This window comes from Vombatus ursinus, unplaced genomic scaffold (genome assembly GCF_900497805.2).
Source record: "Vombatus ursinus unplaced genomic scaffold, bare-nosed wombat genome assembly UNPS02012156.1, whole genome shotgun sequence".
Lineage (NCBI taxonomy): Eukaryota > Metazoa > Chordata > Mammalia > Diprotodontia > Vombatidae > Vombatus > Vombatus ursinus.
The window spans coordinates 468,267-484,508 of record NW_020951934.1 but is presented as its reverse complement, the minus strand read 5'-3'; positions in this window follow the sequence as shown (position 1 = coordinate 484,508).

The window sequence follows — 16,242 nt, the reverse complement described above, 5'->3', positions numbered from 1 at the left end:
ACATAGATAACATTACATTTTAAAACTAAGTCAACATATGGCCACACACAAGGATTGTTATATACAGATTAGTGTCCCAATTTCTATTTGAGTTTGACACTATTACGTTAGAATATGTAAAAAGTACCAGGATTTCAAAGACAAAAGAAAAAAAAAAAGAAAACCTGACCTCAAGGAGTTTCCATTTTATTTGCTAGATATAACATCTACATAGATAAGTAAGCAAAAGATTTTGAATTTTTATCCCATTCTCCAAAACATACATTCCAAACTTTTCTGCCAATTCTTCCTTCTCACCCCACTCTCTTGGCTGAGGCTCTCACTTCATACTTTCAAAGAAAAAAACTGAGAACATTTGTCAAGAACTCCTTCTTCTCCCTCTTCTCCTCGTTTCACCAGTCCTTAACATCATGCCTCACCATTTCCTGCACTTTAATCTCTGATGAAGAGATGACCTTTTTTTGCTCATGATAGCCAGTTCCTTGATTTGAACCTTTGATACCAAACTCTTGAATTTTTAACAGATTGTCCCCACTATTGCCCTCTCTCTCTCTCTCTCTCTCTCTCTCTCTCTCTCTGCCCTAGAATATTGCAATAGCCTCCTACTTAGTCTCTCTGCCTCACAGTTGCCAAAGTGATCTTCCCAAAACATGCTTGATCATGCTATCCCTCTACTCAACAGATTCCACTTGCCTCCCTATTGCCTCAATGATCAAATACAAACATTTCAATCTCTTTATAACCTAAACCTCCTATTACTTTTCCAGTCTTCTTACACTTACTCCCCTCCTCTCACCTTATGATCAAACCACTTTTATCTACTCACAAGTCTATGCACATAACACCCCATCACTCATCTCTGTCTATGCCTTTGCTCTGGCTGTCCCTAATTTTTGTAATATATTCCTTCTTCACCTTCCATTCCTTGGAATCCTTTGCTCCTGTAAGACTTCACTCAAGTGCCTTTTTTCTTATGAGATCTACACTAAACTCTACCCCCACCCTCAGTTCTTCAGGCTCACATTCCCATAATTACTTTGTATTCATTTTTATGGGCAGCTGCACTGGACCTAGAGTCAGGAAGACCTAAGTTAAAGTCTGTCTTTAGATACTCACTAGCTGTGCTGGACAAGTCACTTAATCCTCTTAAATGAGCTGGAGAAAGAAATAGCAAACATTCCAGTATCTTTGCCAAGAAAACCCCAAATGGGGTCAGAAAGAGTTGGAAATGATATACATTTAATATATATTTATATATGAATATGTTGTTGCTCCCACTTCAAAATGAAAACTGTTTGAGGGTAGGAATGCTTCTACTTTTTGTCTTTGTATCTCCAGCACTTAGCACAGTTACTGAAACATATTGAGTGCTCAATAAATGCTTGTTGATTGATTAACGAAGGATAACTTGAGGAAAGGAGAGAGCGACATAGAGACAGAGAGACAGAGATAGAGAGAAAGAGAGAGAGATTCAGAGATAGAGAGAACACTAACAACAAGGGAGATCAGAAAATCATTCCCATAGGAGATGACATTTGAGTTAAGCCTTGGATTCTAACCGTTGGAGATGAGAAAGGAGAGACTGGTATGGCGACAGCCTTGAAAAGTGGAAGAAAGAATGCCAGATTCAGGGAACAGGAAATAGACTATTTTGATGGAATGTTGATCATATGAAGGAAAATAATGTGCAGTGAGTCTGGAAAGGTAAGTTGGAGCCAGATTATAAACAAGCAATTTATGTTTTACCTTAGAGACAAAAAGGAGTCACTGAAGATCCTTGAACAGAGGAATGATGTGATCAGACCTGTTTCTTTAGGAAGATTTCTTTGTGATGGGAGAGCAATGTACACAATATGACGAAAATTAATTGTGGCTTAGAAAATAGAGAAGAAACTTACTAATTAAGAAGAGAGTTGAGATAACATTGGATACATATTAAGAGCCAGAAAATGTGATCTTGGAAGGGAATGAACAATATGGGAAGTTAAAACCTGGCAATGTAAATGGTATTGAAAAAGAGGCTTTTGTTTTCTGCACTGCAGCTCAAGACACCAAGGTAGTAGTAGCTTCTTGGCCAACAAAAGAGTGCATTTTATGAGGCTTAGAAAATAAATACTTGCCAAGAGATTTGTCACCTGGGTAAAGAGGGCTTTAACTTTAAATCTGTTGTGGAAGGAGAAAAATTCCTAGATAAAACTATAAAGCTGTGTACCATAGAGGGTAACAACAACAATCTAGAAGTGAAACTTTCCAGATTAGGAAATGCCTGATAATTCACAGGAAAAATAACAAGAAAGAGTTGAGACTGATATTTATGATTGCGACTTTCATCTATACCCTTTAAAACATTGCCCTTTTCAGCATGCAACAATAAAACAACTATTAAGATTCTACTATCTCTTACTCTGTTATAATGATGGAACACAAATTTCCAGAATTCAGACTGTCAGAGTTTAATTCTACTCAAATATCCTGATAGTTCAGCACAACCTCAGGTTGGATGAGTTCTCCCACACCTCCCTCCAGCATAGAATTTAACAAGGACAGCTCTAAATTCCTTAATTACCCACTACAAGTAAAAAATTGTAAGTCCACTCTACTGACCTCTAACTTTCCATAAAATTATTAAATCTAATATTATAAAACCAATTAATATTAGGCGAGAAGCATTTGATACCTATGAACAAATTGTAGGTAAATTGAAGTTGGAATTAACACAAGGAGATTTAGAATAAATTTGGTTGATTTTACAACACTAAGAGTGTATACTGGAAAGATCTACTTCCTTAAAAGAAAAACATATAATAGAAGGGGTAACAAAATAGCACTGTGTTTCAAAAAATATGTATACCTGCCTGGAAAATCATTAACCTGGGAAAGATACTTCATGTAATAACATTTCAATGAGTAACAAAAGAGAAACACAAGTAATATCATTATGACAATATAATTACTATAATGTGGTCCCCAATCTTTACTTGCACTGCCTCTTCCTAGGCTGGGATTGACTTTCTTATCTAACCAAGGCAATGCTGATAGATTGGAGTCATAACCCTAAGGCATGGTCATACTGCTAGGGGTAAGCCTGAGGGAGTCAAGGAGAAGATATACTCCTATTAGCCATGGTATTTTCTGAGCCCCTGCCACCATGCTTCCCATTTACACAAATCAGAGGCAATAGCAACATTAACTCTTAAACATGAATGTTTTGCTAAATAAGAAAGCAAAAAGGAGGAAAATTAAAATATAACAACTCACCCATAAATCTTGGTAACATTCTCCCACCAATACACATAGTGTCTGGTGGGGAAAGGGGGCCACACCTACAGAAACCTAGGAGTGAGACATATGAGTTGAAAAACCCATGTGTCCATAGAACTTCCAGCTCTGGACTGTAAGTCTGTATACTGGCAGTGTCTTTTTAAGGAATTGTCTTAACTAAGTGTCACTTGGTTATTTTCTAAGCCTTTCTGTTCTCCCTCTAAATAAAGCTATCTACTATTCTTGAGTCACTGACTCTGCATTAATTTTTAGTAAAACAGCAGCATTATACTCTTACAGTGACAGAAAGATTCCTAATCCAGAGAACTGGAAATTCTTTGGATCTGAGGTGAGGGGGTATTGTTAATGACGATCTCCCCCTCAAACCAGAGAAGAGTTGTAGAAAGCAACACAATCAGGACCCTGAGAGTCCCACTCCCTTCACACTCCCCCCAATAGAGGGCGATAGAGGGCACTACTGATGAGCCAACCAGCTCTTCAGGGGAAGGAATCGGCTTTCTGCAATTAGCTTCCGGCAGCTACAGCACTTTTCCTCCAATCAAAGCAACCCTTGAAGAGCCTGAAGCTTCAGTTGGCTCTCTAAGCCCTGTGCTCATTTCAAACAGCAGGGGGCAGTTGAGGCTTTCAGCTTCTCTCCAGGCAGCTGCCCTGTGGTGGTCTCTTTCTTCTGATCTCTGGCTACTCATTCTCTATATTCATCTTGTCATTTCTAGCTTCTAATGCTTCACATCAGGGCCCCTTCATAAGTAGTGCTCCATCTCTAATGCAGGTTTAAAAAAAAAAAGAAGCAAACCTCAAAGCCCACAGTTCTATCATTTATAACACACCAAGAAAAAAAAACCCAATATGCAATTTCCCTCTAGTTCTCAAACAGGTCTACAATTCATAGTTCCCAGCTCTATTCTGAAAACAATCATATGTAAATTAACTGATGGACAATAATGCCTTGCATTCATTTTCACCTCAGTCAGTGCTCTCTGTTCAAAAGGGTTCTTTTAGGATATTTATCTGGCCATCCATTTTCTTTCAGATGATCAGAACTGTCTCAATCTTCTTTTCTTACATGAATGTCATTTTTGTGCCTCCTTTGGCCAGATAGAATATCTCAAGTTGTAAGATAAAGCACCTTGTATCCTTTCCTCCATAGTAGGTGTTTAATAAATGCTTTTTGATTGGTTGACTTTCCAATTACAGATCACAAAACGAGCACAGAGGCACAATATAATCATAATGGGGTACTTCAGCAATTTAAGTGAACCTTGGGAATCAAGCCTTAGAGAAATGTAGAGAATTATCAATATAAAGTACAGTGAATTTCCTTGTTTTTGTTGGATTTTGCTAAAGAAATAGAATAGAATAAAAAAGTCTGCAGTCCTGAAAACAACATTTCATTAACAAGTAAAGGGAAGTATAGCAGATGACAGGTTAAATCTAACAATTATAAATAAGAGTAAAGGTGAATTGATTAAATTCTCTAGTAAAAAAGAAAAAAATAAAGTTTGCTGAATGGATTTTTTATATGGAACACAGCAGGATTTTCCCTAAAGAAATTATATCTAACGCAAAAGGCATAGATCAATTAAAATGGAAGCCTCCATGGGCTCTAACATATAATCAAGAAATACCTGCCCAGATAAAGTTGAATTCAAACCACCAAGTTTTATGAAACATAGCAAAGAACACAAAGAACAAGAATCTTACAATATTAAATGTGTGTGGGGTACAGAGACCCTTATCAATGAATTGGAGACTCAGAGATATTAGCAAAAAGAAAAATTCATTTATTAGCTTTCTCGAGAAAGGGCTCCCTCAGAACACCAAAAAATTGGTGCTGACCAAAGAGAGCAGTGGTGTGTTCAGATCAGCAGGTTATGTAGGTCCTGGTGCAATCCCCTCCCCCCCTTCCTCAGGGCTTATTAATTCAAGCTCTGAGGGTACAATCTATTTGCGGCAATCTACCCCAGCAACAAAGAACAAGGACACTTTTTACAAACTACCTGGAGACAGGAAGTTTTCTTTTTCTTTTTAGAGTAAATAGTTTTAGAGAGGGAGGAGGAGGTCTGGTAAAGTTGAAAAGCATGTTTCTTTACAAGGTCAACCAGCTGCAAGTGTTTCAATAGAACAAGAAGCAATTAATTACCTGAGGAGGCTTCATTCCTGAGAGATTCTCCGAGATCATCTCTCACAAATGTATATGCTTTAAATAATGTAACCATTAAATTCAGAATTGGTTTCATATTTGCAAGATAAAATATTTAGAAATGTATTAGTAGTAGGTGGTCCTAATACCCCATGATGGTGATGATGATGATGGAGACAACCAGTAAAGAAACGGCAGATTTTAAGAGTTTAGTGCAGAAGTTAGAATTACCAGATATCTGGTAGGAATTAATTGGAAAAGACAGGGAGTGCACTTTTATTTCCAAGTATTCATGGAATTCATTAAAATTGATAACATACTGGACCCAAGGAAATATTAGTAAATTCAAAGAGGCAGAGATACTACTTAAAATAATATTCTGAAACCATAATGTGAATCTAAGAGATATTTACATGAAAGCTGAAAAATAGTTTAAAGATAGTTGAGTCAAAATAGAAAATGAGAAATGGTAAATATTTAAAAGATACAGCATATATAAACATTACACATAGAAAAGTCTGAAACATAAAGTGACTATGAGAGGCAAAATGAATGTTCATATAAGAAAGAAAATAAAGCAATATTTTTGTGGCTAAAGACATTAAGAAAGCAACAAAGTAAAAAAAAAAAGGAAGATAGAAGATCATAAAAATATGACCAAAACAATCAACTGGAAAGTGAAAACTTTGAATTGATAATAAAACAAATCATTATTTTTAAATGCCAATAAAATTAAGGTCATTAGAAATCTTAATTTTAAAGTGGAGAGAAAAACACAACTGACAAAAATTATGAATGAGAAAGGACAGATGACAATAAATGCAAAAAATTAAATATTGCTTCTGAAAGCTGTGTCTGTATCAGAATAAATAGGGAAGTTAAGTCTAATGGGTATTTAGAACAATATACAATGCTAAAATTGACATGCAACAAGCAATAATGTAAATAAATAGGCTTCTCCTTTTTGTCTGCTGTTATGATGTAGTAAGATACATATGCAAAATATTTATTTCAGAATCACAGAATCTGGAAGGTGGAAGGGACTTCAGCAACCATGTAATGCACATACAACAGAACTCTTTGCTGTACCATACCCAACAAGTTTCTTCTAGTCTCTCCTTGACACTTCCAATGCAGGGGAAACTCTTCACCTCTCCGTGCAGTCCTTCCCACTTTGTGACTGTTCTCATTGTTGGAAGGTTGCTCCTGATGTCAAGCCAAAATTGTGTTTCTTTGTAACCTCTACCCATTGCTCTTGATTCTACCCTCTGGAGGACAGACAGGGCAAGTATTATCCCTCCTCTGTGTGACATTCTTTCAAGTACCTTAAGACAGGTATAGTATCTTGTGACTCCTGTAGCTTCTCTTCTCCAGTCTACCTATGCCCAGTTTATTTGACTGAATCGGGTACACCGTTACCACAAGGTCTTTTACTATCCTGGTTGCCCTTCTCTGGACACTCTCTAGTTTACCAGTGTGCTTAAACTATGGAACCTAGACCTGTACACAGTACTCCAGGGGAGGACTGATGGGGGCAGTGTATAAGTGGGATTGGGTCCATTTGCCTAGAAGACAACATTCTCTTAATGTAGCACAAGATTGTATTAGCTTTTGAGATTGCCACATCACTTTGCTAACATATTGATTTTGCTAAAACCCTCGGATCTTTTTCAGAACAACTGATTTCTACCCATTTGTCCCCATCTTATATTTGTGCAGCCTATTTTTGTGTCCAAGTGCAAGACTTTACATTTATCACTATTTAATTTAATCTTATTAAATGTAGTCCAATGCCATAGCCTGTCAAGATCCTTTTAAACTCTGATTGCCATCTACAGCATGAGCTAACCCTCTCAGCTTTGTGTCATCTGCAGATTTGATGAACATACATCTATGACATTATTCAAGTCAATGATAAAAATGTTAAACATCAAAAAGCCAACTGTAAATCCCTAGGCTACTCTACTGGAGACCTCTCTCCAAGTTAACATTGAACCATTGACAACTAGTCTTTGAGTCTGGGCATTCATCCAGTTCTGAATCCCTCTGAATGTATCATCATCTAATCCATATCTTTCTAACATCTCTAAAAGAATAGTTCAAGAGAATTTGGTCTGCTGTTTGCAGTTTTGCTACTTAGTGCTATGTGTTATGCACCCATTCGTTATTCAGTCATTGTCATGTGTGACTCTTTGTGACCCACCTTGGACCACAGTACACCAATCCCTTCTATCATCCACTTCTCTCAAAGTCTACCCAAGTTCACATTCATTGTTTCCATGACAGTATCTATTCATTTCATCCTTTGCCATCCCCTTTTCTTTTTGCCTTCAATCTTTCCCAACATCAAGGTCTCTTCCAATGAGTCCCATCTTCTCATTATGTGGCCAAAATATTTAAGCTTCATCTTCAGTATTTGACCTTCCAGTGAATTGTCTGAATTAATTTCTTTAAGTATTAACTAATTTGATCTCCTTGCTGTCCAAGGGACTCTCAAAAGTCTTCACCACAATTTGAAAGTATCAATTCTATGTCAGTCAGCTTTCCTTATAGTCCAACTCTTACAGCCATACATTGCTACTAGAAAACCATGGCTTTGACTATACAGACATGTGTTGGTAAGGGGATGTGTCTGCTTTTTAGTATGTTGTCCAGATTCACCATAGCTTTTCTTCCAGGGAGGAAACATCTTTTAATTTCATGGCTGTAGTTGCTGTCTACAGTGATTTTTGAGCCCAAGAATATAAAACCTGACACTACTTCTATTTCTTCTCCCTATATTTGTCAGGAAATGTGTATATATATATGTGTGTGTGTGTGTGTGTGTGTGTGTGTGTGTGTGTGTGTGTATGTATGTATATATGTGGGCATAAAGATCTTCTAAATTAAGAAATAAAAGGCTAAAGGGATAGGGAGGGAGGGGAGATAAAGCAGGGATTTTAGGATGGGGGAGAGATTAAGGGAGGGATCTTGAAATAAGAGAGTGAGAGAATAGGATAAGGCGGGGTATAGAAGAGCATTTAGGTCAGGGGTAGGGAACCTGTGGCCTCAAGGCCACATGTGGCTCTCCAGGACCTCAAGTGTAGCCCTTTGACTGAATACAAACTTCATAGAACAAATCCCCTTAATAAAAGGATTTGTTTTGCAAAACTTGGACTCAGTCAAAAGGCCACACCTGAGGACCTAGAAGGCCACATGTGGCCTTGATGCCACAAGTTCCCCACTCATGGGTTAGATTAACTGGAATGGGATAAAGAGGAAATAAAATATATATATTTGGAAGGTTATAAAAGTTTTCTAAATTAATATAGAAACAAGAGAATAAGGGGAAAGGGTAGAAGGAGAGATGATAAGGGAGGGATTTTTGAAGGGGGTAGGTTAAGTAATAGGAGGGCAAAGCAGCAGATAGAAGTAAAGTAGAAGGATAGGAAAATCAGGAGGGATAGGAAATCGATACACACAAACATAAAATAAAGATAAGGAGTAGAATTTATTAGGAAAAAAAAGCAGGGATAGTGATCATGATCTCAGACAAACTTAAAGCTAAAATAGATTTACTCAAAAGAGAGAAATAGGGAAACTGCACTATATGTTAGCCATATTAATCAATATTGTTTTAGACAATTTAAAATAATTAGACATTATAAGGTTGGAATATTGCTGTGGTGTATGAAATGATGAGTTGGTGGACTTAGAAAAATGTGGAAAGACTTTGGCTTATCAAGGAAGATGTTATCCACTCTCAGAGAAACAGAGGACAAATAAGTATAGTATAATCTTATATAGATGTGTATGAATGTATATGTCTATATATGAGTATGATTATAAATATCCAAGCATATGTATGTGTATGTAAGTGAATGTATGTATATATGTTTGTGTGTATATGTCTATATATGTATTTGTATAGGTATATATATGTATACACACACATATATGTGTGTGTGTATATATATATATATATATATATATACACTACACATATATCCATGCTTAATTGTAGCCTTTCGGGAGGATAAAGGAACAAAGTAAAAAATATATAGCGGAGAACAAAAGAAAACTTACAAAGAAGCAAAGAAAAAATAGATAGTTCTGAACACAATGTGTAGTATTTATTACATAGGTTTTCTTGAAATAGAAATTTATTGCTATATATTTTGAATCCTCTCTTACATTCTGCTGTGCACATGACAATGTTTTTTTTTCTTATTTTGTCTTTAAGTTTTAGCACTTAAGTTTATGTTTCTTTTTCTTTATTGTGTATTTAAGTTTAAAATAAATTAATAAAAAAATAGAAAAAGAAAAGGAGTATGACAAGGCTGTATATTGTCACCTTGTTTATTTAACTTATATGCAGAGTATATATATGTACATATATATGTATATATATAAATGTGTATATATATATGCACTGCAGTTTTGAGAAATCATTTAACCCCTTCCAATTGCTCAAGTAACTTTACTTTTATAGATTTCTTTTGACTTGTGTGTTTATATTTTAAAGTAGTGGGTGACTTTATAGAAATGGACAAAATGAGAACATTTGTATGAAAACAAAGGTGAAAGTTACCTGAAAAAAAGGATAAAGAGGACAGTTTCAGTGCCAACAATAAATTCTGCAAGCAGTAGACTTTAAAATAGTTTATATAGTATTAACACCTTAAAGGACTTTATATTGTATTGATTATCAAAATGATATTAGATAAAAAAGAAAAATAGAATGATCAATAGAATAGAGATTCCAGAAAGAAAACTGCCTATTGTATGAGATAACATCCCAACTGCAGAAAAAGAAGGGGGGGGGGCAGTTTTTAATATTACAGAAGAAAGATTTATTTTAGAAAGTATTTGACAAATCCATGTATATTAAATAGTAGAGAAAGGGAAAATAACTCAATAAATATTGTGGGGAAAGTGGATAGCACTATAGCAGAAATGGAGTATAAATCTATACTTTACTCTATATAACACAATAAATTATAGCAGGATCAATGAGTTAAACACAAAAAGAAACCACAAAAAAGTTGGATGAAAATGAGTAATCTAGTTACCTCAATTCCAAAAGTGAGATAAATTCTTTGTTATTGAAAAACAGAAAAAATTCTTGGGAGCAAAGTAGATCGATTTCATAACCCCAAAAAAAAGAAAAACCACTAAAAAAGACTATACAACCAAAATCATATAGCAAGAAAAGTAACCACATCAGTAGATTTGGGGAGTACAGAGGAATTACATGACCAGAATATTAGATAAATCCTTACCTTCATTAATATAAAAGATGAAATACCAATTTATAAGTCCAAAACCTAATCTACAATGGATAAATAATTTTTAAAAAAAGATATGAGTATACTATTTACAAAGAGAAAATGTAACATGTAAAAATCAGTATGAAATGTTGCAGAATATTAATAGTAATAGTAATACCTAGCTCTTGTATAGTGCCTACTAGGTACCAGGAATTGTGCTAAGCCCTTTACAAGTATTATTTCATGCTTATCTTCAAAATAATCCTGGGAAGTAGATACTATTGTTTTCCTCATGTTAAAGTTAAGGAAACAGACTGGCAGAGCTTAAGTGACTTGGGTGGGGTGCCACAACTAGTAAATATCTGAGACTGGATTTTAATGTAGGTCTTCTTGACCTGAGGACCAGCACTTTATCTACTGCACTACCAGGTGCCTTTATTCATAATTACAGAAACACAAACTATAATAACTCTGACTTGCCACTTTACCTTTATAAAACTGCGAAGAATGCAGTCAAGAAATTGTATTAGTGGGTCTCTGGGGAAAGACACACAAATATCATTGGTAATGTTACTAATCGATGTCACCTTTTCTGAGAGCAATTTGGTAAGACATGAGAGTTAGAAAATTGATCATTCTCTGAGACTCAGTAATCATGACACTAACACAATCACTATCTTCTTAACACAGTACTCTGCTGAGGATATTATTTTTAAAACTCACCTGTATTAAAATATGTATAGTTGCATTATTTGTAATAGAAAAAAGTAGTCTAAATATGGCATGGTTGGGAATAGTTAAACATACATGATACATACGCACGCGTATATATGTGTGTATGATAGAATACTATAGTACTACTAAAAATACCAAATATTCTAAATGTAAGGAATATGAAGATATTAGAAAGATCTAATGTGTAAACAGTTGCAAAATGATAAATAAATTTATCAGAGACACAAAGTAATAACCAACTTGTTACTATTGTTAGTTATATAAGGTATGTATGTTCACATGGGTTGTCTAAATGTAGCTTGAAGGGAGGAATGGATAGATGTCTCAGGAATCTTGCCATCCCTTCTCCAAAGGAGACTTTAATTCCTGAAAAGGGAGGAACAGCAAAAGGGACCACAAGATTGACCACTCTGTTCTCTTCTAAATGAGGGGTACAAAGGAGAATTTTCTACCTACATATTGCTGGTCTAGGAAAAAAGAAATTTTGAGGTGTTATTTTTTTTCTTCAGTATTTTTTTGGGTCTCCTTTAGTAAGCTGTTAACTTGCTTTTCATGATTTTCTTGCTTCACTCTCTTTTCTCTTCCCAGTTTTTCCTCCACTTTTCTTACTTGCTTCTCAAAATCCCTTTTGAGCTCTTCCAGGGCCTGGGACTGATTCATATTTTTCTTGGAGGATTTGGATGTAGGAGCTTTGACTTTGTTGTCTTCTTCTGGTTGTATGTTTTGATCTTCTTTGTCACCAAGTAAGATAACATAGTCTAAGTCTTTTTGCGCTGCTTACTCGTGATGCCGGCCAATTACTTGAGTTTTAAACTCTTTGTTAAGGTAAGAGTCTGCTTCCAATGTGGAGAATGTACTGTTCCAAGCTTGGGGAGTTTGTACAGCTGTTTTCAGAGCTACTTCTAGGGACCTGAAAATTTTCAGTTCTTCCAAGGTGCTATGATAAGGGGCGAGGTGTTTCCTCTCCACTGCCACAACAAGCTCCACCATGCCAACGCTCCTCCTCACCCCAGGACTGCCCCTCAGAACTCTGACCCAGATCCAAGCTTGGCAAAGCAAGAAATTCCTGCCTCAGCACTGTCAAAAAGATCCTTGAAAGTCCCTTCTGATCAGCCACTCGATTCCCCCTCAGTCTATGGGCTGGAAGCTCAGGAGGCAGCCGCTGCCCTGGGGGTGGCTGAGACCTAGCTTCTTCTCTCACCGCAGTCATAGACTTTTCCCGCTGACCTTCTAAGTTATCTTTGGCATTCATGGGTTGAGAAGTCTGGAAACTGCCACAGCTGCCCACAATTCAATCTTCTAAGGCCTGCTCCAGGTTCTCTGAGGCCTGCTCCAGGTTTGCTATGGCCTGCGTGTCCACACTGAACTGCGCTCCTCTCCTCACCCAGTGCAATATACCTTTCTGATCAGCCATCCAGGTTGTCTTGGGCTGGAAATTTGTTTTACTCTGTTTTTTTTGTGGGTTCTGCTAGTTTAGAATTTGTTTAGAGACATTTTTTATAGGTAGGGGTTTGGGGTAGGTTTTTATTGAAGGGGTTTGAGGGAGAGCTCAAGCAAGTCATTGCTTTCCCTCCACCATCTTGGCTCCACCTTCGAAAAAAGAAATTTTGAAGTCAGTTTCCTGATCACTATCCTCTATGGTCTCAACTTCTTCCCACCAAAGGCTAGTAACAGAGAAAGTCATCATAAATAGTGAATAGTGAGTAAGTGAAAATTCACTTATTCAAACAGATAATAAATAAAAACTGGAAGTTATATGGACTTATAGAACTTGGCAGTAGGTAGGGGCAAAAATTAAAATAGGCTAAACTTCTTTGGACCACAGATAGGTTTTTAGAGACAGACTGATGATGGTTGGTTGCTGAGGGTCATGAGACAAACAAGAGAGAATGCACAGTAGAAACCCACCCACCAAGTTGCATGATGGCACAATAACCACTAGTGGAAGGCAGGTTAAGTGGGGCATGGACAAAGCACTTGTTACATCTTTACATTCTTTTACATCCTCTACATTTATTGCAGGACACCCAAAATTCTTTGGCAGGATACAAGCAGCCTGCGGGCTGTATGTTATGCAGGTCTGGATTAGAATATATAAGAAAATACTTAGTGAATGATCTCATCCACTGAGGGCAGGGAGCTCTGAGCTCAACCCAACCAAGAGAGTTCCTGATCTCACCCAAAGAGAAATTCCTTGAAGTCTCTAGGGAGACAAGTTGAAATTAAGGAGATGTTGAAGTGCTAATTCCTCTATATATCTTCTCCTTTTTCTTCACCTCCTTTTCCTCCTCCTTCTCCTTTTCCTTTTTCTTCTCCTCCTCCTTCCCTTTAATAATTTGTTTGCTTGGGCAGCTAGGTGGCACAGTGGATACAGCACTGGCCCTGAAGTCTGGAGGACCTAAGTTTAAATCTGGCCTAAAATCAAACACTTGACACTTACTAGCTGTGGGACCCTGGGAAAGTTGCTTAACCCCAATTGCCTAAAAAATAATAATAATAATTTGTTTGCTTATGAGTGATCACTCTATTAATCTGTTGTTATTTGTTTTCAGTCTTGTCTGACTTTTCATGACACCATTTGGGGTTTTCTCGGCAAAGATGCTGTAGTGGTTGGCCATTTCCTTTTCTGACTCATTTTATAAATGAGGAAACTGAGGCAAACAGGGTTAAGTTACTTACCCAGGGTCACACAGCTACTAAGCGTCTAAGGTCAGATTTGAACTCAGGAAGAAGTGTCTTCCTGACTCCATGTCTGGCCCTTTATCCACTGTACCACCTAGCTGCCCCCTCTCTGGATCTGCCTTTTTTCTTATTCTTTCCTCTCCTAGTTCTCTCTTGTTTCCTCGCTGAGTTGAATGCATTTCTACACCAAATTCTTTATGTGTGTGTGTGTGCATGTGCATGCACATACATGTTTTTTGTGCATGTGTGTATATTCTCTCCTCCTTTGACCAGTTAACACAAAAGTAAGGTTCAAGTGATTCCTGCTTCCCCTATCCCTTCCTCCTCATTTGTATAATCTTCTATTTACAAACCTGATTATGTGAGATAGTAAGTTTCCCAACTTTCCTCCCTCTGTCTTTCTTAGAAAATTACTTTTTTCCCTCCCTTTTCCTTCCTCTTTTAAGGTAATCAAAGCATAACAAAGCCATTCTAGGCCCTCTGTCTTATTTAAGTGTTGCCTGATGACATAAGAATTTTGAGGAGGTACTTGTATCATCTCCTCAGTTATAAATATTTGCATAATCTTTTCTGATTGACAAGTCTTATTTATCCTTCTATGTTTCTCTTTTCTCTTGTTTTTGCATGTCAAAGTTTCTACTCAGCTTGACTCTTTTCATCAGAAACAGTTGGAGACATCTATTTCATTAAAGGTACATTTTTCCCATGTCAAATTATATCATTTTTGCTGAGTCAGTTATTTTTTGTTGTAAATCTACAACTTCTATTTTTTGAAATATTATATTCCAAGTTCTCCATTCCTTTAGAGAGGTAGCTACTAAATAATTTGTGATTCAGACAACGGACCCCATGGTAATTGAACTCTTTCTTTCTGGCTGCTTATAGTAATTTTTTCTCTAACCTTAAAGCTCTGAATTTTGTCAGTGGCATTCCTGAGAGTAATTTATAATTTTATACCAAAATATTGAAGAAGGAAATGGCAAATTACTCCAGTGTCTTTGATAAGAAAATCCCATAGACAAATCCGTGGGATCATGAAGAGTTGAACACAAGTGAATGAGTAAACATGGGGCAGCTAGGTGGTACAGTGTATAAAGCACCAGGTCTGGAATCAGGAAGATCTGAGTTCAAATCCAGCCTCAGACAATTATTACCTATGTGATCCTGGGCAAGTCACTTATCCTTTATTTGCCTCAGTTCCTCATCTGTAAAATGGGTACACATTGGAGAAGAAAATGGCAAACTACTCTGGTATCTTTGCCAAGAAAACCCCATTGATGCTTACATGGGGTTGCAAAGAGTTAGCTATGACTCAACAACTGAATAGCAACAAACCAAAAGAGTACTTTTAACCTGAGGGGAGTCTTCCCCATGGGAATCCAAACCAGAGAGCAAGTTGTAGGAGTAACTTGGAGGAGGTACCACATAGGATTATTCAAATATTACAAAACTACAGTGAATGGCTATAAGGCTGTAGTGATGAATGGTGAAAACCAGGACTGAGGTAATATTTATAGTTCATTTCTGTGTGGTTTGATCATTAGCACGAGTATCTTCCTTTCACTGACATAAAGCCTTTATACTAGAAACTGTGTTGAGATATTGAGGAATTGATCCATGTGGACCTCCAAATGAACGGTGTGGAAATAGTTCTTCTCAGTAAGTGTGAGCTTACTATAATCATATGGCAGAAAAAGACCGACGAACACAGTGTTTTGCATTGCTGTGGAGTAGGGAGGTGGGAGTTTGGGTATCAAGATGAAGACCAAATTGTGCAGCAGATCAGCAGCCTAGGCTGGCCAAAAAGCTACTTGACGAGGCTACTGGACAACCTCTAGGGTTGATCTTTTGGGTCTTTCGAGCCAATAATTGTTTTTGAGTTTTAATTCTTTAGAAAGTACAAGAGGCTCAGAATACAAAGATAATGAAGATGAATAGATTGCCTAAATATTATATAACATATCATTTATCTTATATTAATTATATTATTATTTTGTGACATTCCTCTGGCATAAGAAAGTCCCTCCTGGAAGAGTGTAGGGTTTTTCTATTGACCCTGCTTTCTACAACTAGGCTTATACTGTCATACTCTCCCCATATTGATGCTCCTGTCCATGGATGGGTCAAGTCCTTGTTCAGGTAACCAGTTTATAT